Source organism: Eleutherodactylus coqui, chromosome 6, assembly GCF_035609145.1.
Source record: "Eleutherodactylus coqui strain aEleCoq1 chromosome 6, aEleCoq1.hap1, whole genome shotgun sequence".
Taxonomy (NCBI): domain Eukaryota; kingdom Metazoa; phylum Chordata; class Amphibia; order Anura; family Eleutherodactylidae; genus Eleutherodactylus; species Eleutherodactylus coqui.
Genome location: NC_089842.1, coordinates 141056131 through 141066809, shown reverse-complemented (window position 1 = coordinate 141066809; position 10679 = coordinate 141056131).

The window sequence follows — 10679 nt, the reverse complement described above, 5'->3', positions numbered from 1 at the left end:
GACTGGGGCATGCAGTGTGGGCCGAAGCCCACCTGCATTAAACATGACATTACCTCAGCTGTGATGGGCAATGCAATGGGATATATTTATGTACCGCCGGTGGGTTCCAGGGAGCCACCCATGCCGTGGGTCCACAGGGAGTTGTAACTGCATGTGTCCACTTCTAAAGAACCCCAGTCTGACTGGGGCATGCAGTGTGGGCCGAAGCCCACCTGCATTTAATCGGACGTTACCTCAGCTGTGATGGGCACTGCAATGGGATACATTAATGTACAGCCGGTGGGTTCCAGGGAGCCACCCATGCTGTGGGTACACACGGAATTCCCATTGCGGAGTTGTACCTGCCTGTGACTATTTATAAAAAAACGCGGTCTGACTGGGGCATGCAGACACCTTGACAGAATGAATAGTGTGTGGCACATAGGTTCCCCATTGCTATGCCCACGTGTGCAGCTCCTGATGGAGGTGGCACAGGATTGGATTTCTGATTGCTTCTGTACAGCATTGTGGGCTTTTAAAGAGGGTCGCTGCCTAGCCGTGCCAACCCTCTGCAGTGTGTGCCTGCGGTTCCTCCTCATGGCAGACGCACTTATAAATAGACACGAGGGTGGCGTGGCATGAGGGCAGCTGAAGGCTGGGCAGGGACAGTTTGGTGTGCGCTGTGGACACTGGGTCGTGGGGGGGGGGGGGGTTGGGCAGCATGTAACCCAGGAGAAGTGGCAGCGGAGTGTCATGCAGGCAGTGATTGTGCTTTGTTGGAGGTAGTGTGGTGCTTAGCTAAGGTATGCATTGCTAATGAGGGCTTTTCAGAAGTAAAAGTTGTTGGGGGGGGGGGGGGGGGCCCACTCTTGCCGCTATTGTGGCTTAATAGTGGGACCTGGGAACTTGAGATGCAGCCCCTCGCCTGCCCTATCCGTTTCTGTGTCGTTCCCATCACTTTCTTGAATTGCCCAGATTTTCACAAATGAAAACCTTAGCGAGCATCGGCGATATACAAAAATGCTCGGGTCACCCATTGACTTCAATGGGGTTCGTTACTCTAAACGAACCCTCGAGCATCGCGAAAAGTTCGTCCCGAGTAACGAGCACCCGAGCATTTTGGTGCTCGCTCATCTCTATCTGACATCCAGGGCCAGGTAACAGTTGAAACTGCTCATGCTGGTCAGACAATCAGATGATCCTCACTACTGGTCCTCTGTCAAGGGCATCCTGAGCCCAGTCGCCTCGTGTGTGTGCCCTCACACATCCACTGGTCTCAACACTTCCTAACATTCTTGTCAGAACAGCCCAGGTGTCAGGCAATTCATTGATACAACCCCTATTTTTTAGTCTTGAACAAACCCATAATTTGACTAGCCAGAAAATAAAGAAGTGTGTCTGCCAATATTATATTTATATAAATACAGAGATCTCTCCCATCATCTATTTATACTCAGGAGTGTGACTGTAACAAGGGGGCGTCCTCTGCATATAAAGGAAAACTATGATAAATATTACTGTTAATCCCTTTTCCATGAGTTCATCATGATAGCACACACTGAGGTTGCCCTCTGACCCTACTGGGACAGGAAGAGGAAAGTTCTAAAGGCCGCCTCCCACTGCCATTCCCCAGTGGCTTCAAATTATCACAATTGATACGTGGCCCAATCTTTTATTACTGCTTGAAATACAATGTGTTATGTCACATGCATGGTATATAGTATACCAGGGTGGGTAAGTATATGCTGTCATGATGGAAAAGGGATTTACGGTAAAATTAATCCTAGTTGTACCATTCAGTCTATACAGACAGCACACATGAATGCAATACCAAATTATAATGGTACTATCAGGGGAAGACTACAACCTGGAGGACCTTCTGCCCAAGGGCCAGTTCCCTACCAGAATGGAGATTCAAGCAAGAATGCTTAGAATAGGTGTGAATACTAGACCGTGTTACGGCTTTGTAAATTTGCACTATTGAGGCTTCGCTACGTTCAGCTCATAAGGAGGCAAGAGCCCTCGTAGGGTAGGCTCTTATCCCTGCAGGGGAAGACAGGTCTCTGACTTTATATGCCTCCTGGATTAAAGTTTTGATGCATCTAGCGATGGAGTCTTCTGAAGCCACTTTCCCTTTACTTTTTGGCCCTGAAACTGAAGAAATAGGTTATTACATCTTCTAAAATTCCGTGAGACTTTTAAGTAGGTCAAGACTGCACATCCAACATCAAGGTTATGTACGATAGTTGCCTTTCTATTATCATTTTTATGAAACTGACAGAAGGAAGGCAGAATTATTTCCTGTTCCATGTGGAACAGCAATACCACTTTTGGAAAAAAGAAGGGATCTAGTCTCATGACTATTCTATCATCAAGCACTTTTAAATAGGATTCTCTACAGGACAATGTCTGTGTCTCTCCAATCCATCTGGTGGTTGTAATTACTACCAAAAAAGCCACTTTGATAGTCAGGTTCTTTAGCGATACTGATTGTATGGGCTCAAAGGGAGATTCACAGAGACCATCTAACACTAGAGTAAGGTCCCAGGAGGGAACAGATTTCCTAATGAAGGGTTAGAGTCTATATGCTCCTCTGAGAAATCTGTTGAACCACCTGTTCTCTATTAGCTGGGTGTCAAAGAAAGAACTAAGAGTCTGGTCTATCTGATCCGTACCAGTTATGCAATTTATACTACACCCTGTTGTATGTAGCGGAGGTAAAGCCCTTTTGCTCTTTAAGAGTGGTTATTACCTTGGATGACAGTCCTTTGTCTCTCAATTTCTGCCGTTCAGTAGCCAAGCCGTCAACTTCATCCTGTCGATCTCTTGAAAAAACACTGGGCGGTGGGACAGAAGGTCCTGCCTGAGAGGCAGCAGGATTGTGGTCTGAACTGTCAGTGACGACAACAAAAGGAAACCAGGGTCTTTTTTGTCTATGCGGGGGCGATGAAGATTACCCTGGTCTAGCTGTTCTGAATTTTTTGTAGGGCTCTGGAAATTAGGGAGAGAGGGGGAAAAGCATCTGCCAAGTCCATGTCCCATACTTGGGAGAGTGCGTCCAGTACCAGGGAATTGTCTGCTGTGTTAAGGCCTCATGTCCACGGGGGAAAATCAGGCCCCCTACGGATTCTCCATGGAGAATCAGTAGCGGGTCCCTCCTGCCCTGCGGACATGAGGCATAAAAATAAGAATTAACTCACCGCTCGCCCGCTCCGGATCTTCATTCCGCCGCGGCTTCATCTTCTCTCCGTCGCGGCCAGATCTTCTTTCTTCGGCCCGGCGGATGTGCATGGCACGTCGGTTGCGTACCCCGCGCATGCACCGGCCCGAAGGAAGAAGATCCGGTCGCGACAAAGAAGATGAAGCCGCGGCGAAGGAAAGATCCGGAGCGGGTGAGTAAATTCCGATTTTTGTCTCCCGTGGATCCGGATGGCTTCCATAGGCTTCAATAGAAGCCCGCGGGAGCCGTCCCCGCAGCAGACCCGCACGAAGATGGAGCATGGGCCAGATTTTTTCATGCTCCATTTTTTTTAAATCACTTTTATTGACCATCCACAGGTATTTATTGGAGATGAGCGAACGTGTTCTTCCGAGCTTGATATTCGTGCGAATATTAGGGTGTTCGGGATGTTCGTTATTCGTAACGAACACCATGCGGTGTTCTGGTTACTTTCACTTCCTTCCCTGAGATGTTAGCGCGCTTTTCTGGCCAATTGAAAGACAGGGAAGGCATTACAACTTCCCCCTGTGACATTCAAGCCCTATACCACCCCCCTGCTGTGAGTGGCTGGGAAGATCAGGTGTCACCCGAACATAAAAGTCGGCCCCTCCCGCGGTTCGCCTCAGATGCCGTGTGAGTTAGATGAGGGACAGTGCTGTTTGTACCGGAGCTGCTGTAGGAAAAGAATTGGTAGTTAGTGTAGGCTTCAAGACTCCCCAAAGGTCCTTATTAGGGCCACTGATAGCTGTGTGTTGGCTGCTGTTAGCAGTGGCAATTTTTTTTTTTCTCAAAATCGGCTCTGCAGAGCGTTGCACCTGGCATTAGGGACAGAAGTGCTGCATAGGCAGGGAGAGTGTTAGGAGTGAGTGTAGCCTTCAAGAACCTCAACGGTCCTTTCTAGGGCCATATTTAACCGTGTGCAGTACTGTCCAGGCTGCTGTTAGCTGTGCTGCATTTTTTTTTGCTTCTCAAAATCGCCTCTGCAGACCATTGCACCCTCCATTGATACTGCAGGGAAAGAATTGTATAGGCAGGGCCACAACACAGTTATTATTCATAGAATATACGCAGTGCTGCCTTTTGCTTGTAAAACAAGTGAAAATAATTCTATTTGTCCTGCCTCTGTCCGTCCTAAGGGCGGTGGACACGTGTCGGCTGCGTGTGCAACCTGTAAAAATCAGACGCACCCAGCTACGTTTTACTCCTGGCTTCGCCATTTGCTTTCCTTAATTGGGAAAAAAAATACCTGCTCTGCCACAGTTAATAACTCTGCTACCCTCACGTTCTGTGACACATTAGCAGGAAAACAGCACAGTTATTAAACTTAGATTATTCATTCACTAGAGGCAGTGGGGCCTTTCGTTTTCAAAAAAGGGAAAAAATTATATTTGGCCTGCAGTCTTGCGCCAATTTATTAGCTGCCTGTGAAATCAAATCACTGGTAATACAGCATGCTGAGGGGTAGGGGTAGGCCTAGAGGACGTGGACGCGGTCGAGGACGCGGAGGGCCAAGTCAGGGTGTGCGCACAGGCCAAGCTCCTGATCCAGGTGTGTCGCAGCCGACTGCTGCGCAATTAGGAGAGAGGCACGTTTCTGGTGTCCCCACATTCATCGCCCAATTAATGGGTCCACGCGGGAGACGGTTATTAGAAAATGAGCAGTGTGAGCAGGTCCTGTCCTGGATGGCAGAAAGTGCTTCGAGCAACCTATCGTCTACCCGCAGTTCTGCGCCGTCCACTGCTGCCAATCCGAATCCTCTGTCTGCTGCTCCTCCTTCCTCCCAGCCTCCTCACTCCACTACAATAACACCTGCTCAGGAGCGGGAACACTCCCAGGAACTGTTCTCGGGCCCCTGCTTAGATTGGGCAGCAGCGGTTCCTCTCCCACCAGAGGAGTTTATCGTCACTGATGCCCAACCATTCGAAAGTTCCCGGGGGCCGGGGGAAGAGGCTGGGGACTTCCGCCAACTGTCTCAACAACTTTCAGTGGGTGAGGAGGACGATGACGATCAGACACAGTTGTCTTGCAGTGAGGTAGTAGTAAGGGCAGTAAGTCCGAGGGAGCAGCGCACAGAGGATTCGGAGGAAGAGCAGCAGGACGATGAGGTGACTGACCCCACCTGGTGTGCAACGCTTACTCAGGAGGACAGGTCTTCAGAGGGGGAGTCAAGGGCATCAGCAGGGCAGGTTGCAAGAGGCAGTGCGGTGGCCAGGGGTAGAGGCAGGGCCAGACCGAATAATCCACCAAGTGTTTCCCAAAGCGCCCCCTCGCGCCATGCCACCCTGCAGAGGCCGAGGTGCTCTAAGGTCTGGCAGTTTTTCACAGAGACGCCTGACGACCGACGAACAGTGGTGTGCAACCTTTGTCGCGCAAAGCTCAGCCGGGGAGCCAACACCAACAGCCTCACCACCACCACCATGCGCAGACATATGATGGCCAAGCACCCCGCAAGGTGGGACGAAGGCCGTTCAGCGCCTCCGGTTTGCACCCCTGCCTCTCCCCCTGTGCCCCAACCTGCCACTGAGATGCAACCCCCCTCTCAGGACACAGGCACTACCGTCTCCTGGCCTGCACCCACACCCTCACCTCCGCTGTCCTCGGCCCCATCCAGCAGTGTAGTTCAGCGCACCGTCCAGCCGTCGCTTGCGCAACTGTTGGAGCGCAAGCGCAAGTACGCCGCCACGCACCCGCACGCTCAAACGTTAACCGTCCGCATAGCAAAATTCATCAGCCTTGAGATGCTGCCGTATAGGGTTGTGGAAACGGAGTCCTTCAAAAGTATCATGGAGGCGGCGGCCCCGCGCTACTCAGTTCCCAGTCGCCACTACTTTTCCCGATGTGCCGTCCCAGCCCTGCACGACCACGTCTCCCGCAACATTGTACGCGCCCTCACCAACGCGGTTACTGCCACGGTCCACTTAACTACGGACACGTGGACAAGCACAGGCGGGCAGGGCCACTACATCTCCCTGACGGCACATTGGGTGAATTTAGTGGAGGCTGGGACAGAGTCAGAGCCTGGGACCGCTCATGTCCTACCCACCCCCAGAATTGCGGGCCCCAGCTCGGTGGTGGTATCTGTGGCAGTGCAACAGTCTTTAAGGGCCTGGCCAGCTTTATGGCTCCCCACCAAGACTGTGTCACCGCTCCCCAGTCACGGCTGAGTCGGCGGGAGCACTGTAAAAGGATGGTGAGGGAGTACGTAGCGGATCGCACGACCATCCTTGGTGACGCCTCTGCCCCCTACAACTACTGGGTGTCGAAGCTGGACACGTGGCCTGAACTAGCGCTGTATGGCCTGGAGGTGCTTGCTTGTCCTGCGGCTAGCGTCTTGTCGGAGAGGGTGTTTAGTGCGGCTGGGGGAATCATCACAGATAAGCGTAGCCGCTTGTCAACCGACAGTGCCGACAGGCTAACACTCATCAAGATGAACAAAGGCTGGATTTCGCCAGACTTCTGTTCTCCACCAGCGGACAGCAGCGATACGTAAGCAATACGTAGGCTGCACCCGCGGATGGAAGCTACGTTCTCTCTCACCATCCAAAACGGGGACATTTCTGCTTCATCAATCTGTGTCTAATATTCCTTAGGGCCACAAGGCTCACTCAAATAATTTTTCTGAACAATTTTTATAAGTTTCAATGCGCTTAAAAGCGTTGGAACTTTAACTTGAACCAATTTTTCGTTACACTGGGCTGCCTCCAGGCCTAGTTACCACTTAAGCCACATTAACCAAAGCGATTAATGGGTTTCACCTGCCCTCTTGGCTGGCCATGGCCAATTTTTGGGATGTACATTAGTACTGTTGATACAGCAATTTTTGTGGGCCCTCGCCTACAGTGTAATCAAATTAATTTTTAGCCCACCTGCATTACAGCTGACGTTACCTCAGCTGTGTTGGGCAATGCAATGGGATATTTTTATGTACCGCCTGTGGGTTCCAGGGAGCCACCCATGCTGTAGGTGCACACGGAGTTTTTAATACATGTGTCCACTTCTAAAGAACCCGTCTGACTGGGGCATGCAGTGTGGGCCGAAGCCCACCTGTATTACGCACGACATTACTACCTCAGCTGTGTTGGGCAATGCAATGGGATATTTCTATGTACCGCCGGCGGCTTCCTGGCACCCACCCAGGCAGTGGGTCCACAGGGAGTTTAACCTACATGTGTCCACTTGTAAAGAACCCCGGTCAGACTGGGGCATGCAGTGTGGGCCGAAGCCCACCTGTATTACGCACGACATTACTACCTCAGCTGTGTTGGGCAATGCAATGGGATATTTCTATGTACCGCCGGTGGCTTCCTGGCACCCACCCATGCTGTGGGTCCACAGGGAATTATAAATGCATCTGTTTCCACTTATAAAGAAACCCAGTCTGACTGGGGCATGCAGTGTGGGCCGAAACCCACCTGCATTAACCCTTTCCAGTCCACTGTGTGACCTGTGAAGACATTAGGGTTTAAGGCTGTACAGCTCCGTTGTTGGTAGACGCCCGTCGGGGTTCTCTTACTGTATATTGCCAGCCTCTCTGCTGTCGGAGCCTATCGTACGTGTCAGCTCATGCAGTACTGGCTTTAGCCAGCATATAGCGCCGTTGTATAACGGCAGAAAAAGAGTAAGCCCCCTAGGAAAACCATATACAAATTGGATTGGAAAGGGTTAAGCACAACATTACTACCTCAGCTGTGTTGGGCAATGCAATGGGATATTTCTATGTACGGCCGGTGGCTTCCTGGCACCCACCCATGCTGTAGGTGCACACGGAGTTTTTACTACATCTGTACACTTATAAAGAACCCCAGTCAGACTGGGGCATGCAGTGTGGGCCGAAGCCCACCTGCATTAAGCACGACATTACTACCTCAGCTGTGTTGGGCAATGCAATGGGATATTTCTGTGTACCGCCGGTGGGTTCCAGGGAGCCACCCATGCTGTGGGTCGACAGGGACTTCACAATAGGGAGTTGTACTTGCCTGTGTCTATGAATTAAAAAGCCCGGTCTGACTGGGGCATGCAGACACCTTGACAGAATGAATAGTGTGTGGCACATAGGTTCCCCATTGCTATGCCCACGTGTGCAGCTCCTGATGGCGGTGGCACAGGATTCTATTTCTCATTGCTTCTGCACAGCATTGTGGGCTATCGCTCCGCCACTTTTAAAGAGGGTCGCTGCCTAGCCGTGCCAACCTCTGCAGTGTGTGCCTGCGGTCCCTCGTCATGGCAGACGCAATTCTAAATAGACATGAGCGTGGTGTGGCATGAGGGCAGCTGAAGGCTGCCCAGGGACACTTTGGTGTGCGCTGTGGGGGGGGAGGGGGGGCGGTTGGGCAGCATGTAACCCAGGAGAAGTGTCAGTGGAGTGTCATGCAGGCAGTGATTGTGCTTTGTTGGAGGTAGTGTGGTGCTTAGCAAAGGTATGCCATGCTAATGAGGGCTTTTCAGAAGTAAAAGTTGTTGGGAGGGGGGGGGGGGCCCACTCTTGCCGGTATTGTGGCTTAATAGTGGGACCTGTGAACTTGAGATGCAGCCCAACATGTAGCCCCTCGCCTGCCCTATCCGTTGCTGTGTCGTTCCCATCACTTTCTTGAATTGCCCAGATTTTCACACATGAAAACCTTAGCGAGCATCGGCGAAATACAAAAATGCTCTGGTCGCCCATTGACTTCAATGGGGTTCGTTGTTCGAAACGAACCCTCGAACATCGCGGGAAGTTCGTTCCGAATAACGAACACCCGAACATTTTGGTGTTCGCTCATCTCTAGTATTTATCTACCTGCGGGTGGTCAATGCATCCCTATGGGATGCGGATCCACGGGCAGAAGAGTTAGAATCCGCTGCGGATTTTAATTCTTCTTTTGCCCGTGGATATGAGGCCTTAGGGAGATGAACCTGTGGCATTTTGAGTTCCACCTTGAGGCAAAGAGGTCTACCTGGGGCTGACCCTACTAAGATGTTAACTGATTGAAAACTTCCGTGCTCCGAGACCATTCCCCAGGGTCTAGTTTCTGTCAACTCAAAGTATGCTACAATGTTTTGGGAGCCTTTTAGATGAATAGCAGATAAGAACTTTATTTGCACTCTGCCCAGGAGAATATTCTTTGCGACAGAAGTTGGAGATGTGGATGTCTGGTGCCGCCCTGATGGCGAATAAAAAACTCTGCTATAATATTAACATTATCGGAAAATATTTTAATGGGGGAAGGCCAAGAACCCTGAAGTTTCCTGTCACTTATGCCCCCCAACCCTACTGGCTTGCATAGGTGGTTACCAAAATAAATAGGGATAAGGCCCATTGAACCCCTTTTTAAGGTTTCGGGGGGGTGGGGGGGGGGTGACCACCACAATCCTACAGATCTTTTTAATTGGGTGAACAATGTAAGCTTCTTGTCTAATGATGATTGCCTCCTATCCCATGCTGACAGGATGTCCTGCTGGAGGTGCCTGCGGGAATTGCGCCCAAGGGACCATCTACAGACAAGCGGTCATCTGGCCAAGTACCCTTCTCCTTAAATCTCCTAAGGGAAAGTATGATATCTCCCCTTTTTGTTTGAGGTGACAAGGAATATCCTTTTGAGGAGTCAAGGAGTACATGGAGGAAAAATTTGAGTGTCTGTGTTTAGGCTGGATTTTCGGACGTTAATAAGCCAACCTAGCTCGGAAAGGAATTTAACTTTCTGCCCCAGGTGACTCTTCATAAAGGCCGAGCTATCTGAAATAAGTAGGTCATCTAGATAGGGAATGATGTTAGGCTATCTCGGGGGGATAGGAATTATCGCTTCAATCATTACTTAGGAAAACACACTAGGTGCAGTGGATATACCAAAGGGAAGACAAACTGAAAATGGATGATTTTTAAATCCATTTTAACCGCAAATCTAAGATAAGTTTGGTATGTCGGGTGGATGGGGATATGGTAGTATGCGTCTTTGAAGTCAATTGTGCACGACGCTGCCTTGTTTAATCAGGGAATAGTTTCCTCATAGTCTCCATTTTAAACAAACTCAGAAATGTACTGATTAAGGGACTTTAAATTAAGTATGATTCTAAAAGGAACTGTTAATTTTGGTAACTAGAAACAAGGAAGGAGTAATAACCAAAAAAAACATTCCTCTAAAGGAAATTGTATTAAGTCCCAAATTTCCTACTCAAATCTTTCTTGAAGAGGGGACTGTTCTGGCAGATCTATAAACCTTTTTTTTTTTTTGGGGGGGGGGGACAAATCCTATTCTGAACCCCAGAGATATTATTTGCAGCAACCAGGAATTCCCAGTTATCTGATTCCATCTCCTCCGGGGAACTGAGAGACCATACCCCCCACAGGCTCTATGTTTTCATCTGGATTCGGGCTGTCTTGGGGTAAAGATGGAGCTCTTCCCCTTGCCTCCTTTTGGGTAGTACCATCTACCCAGTTTGCCCTTGCCCTCTGATCCCTAGGCTGGTACACCTGCTTACAGAAGGAAGGATTCCTCTTGGGTAG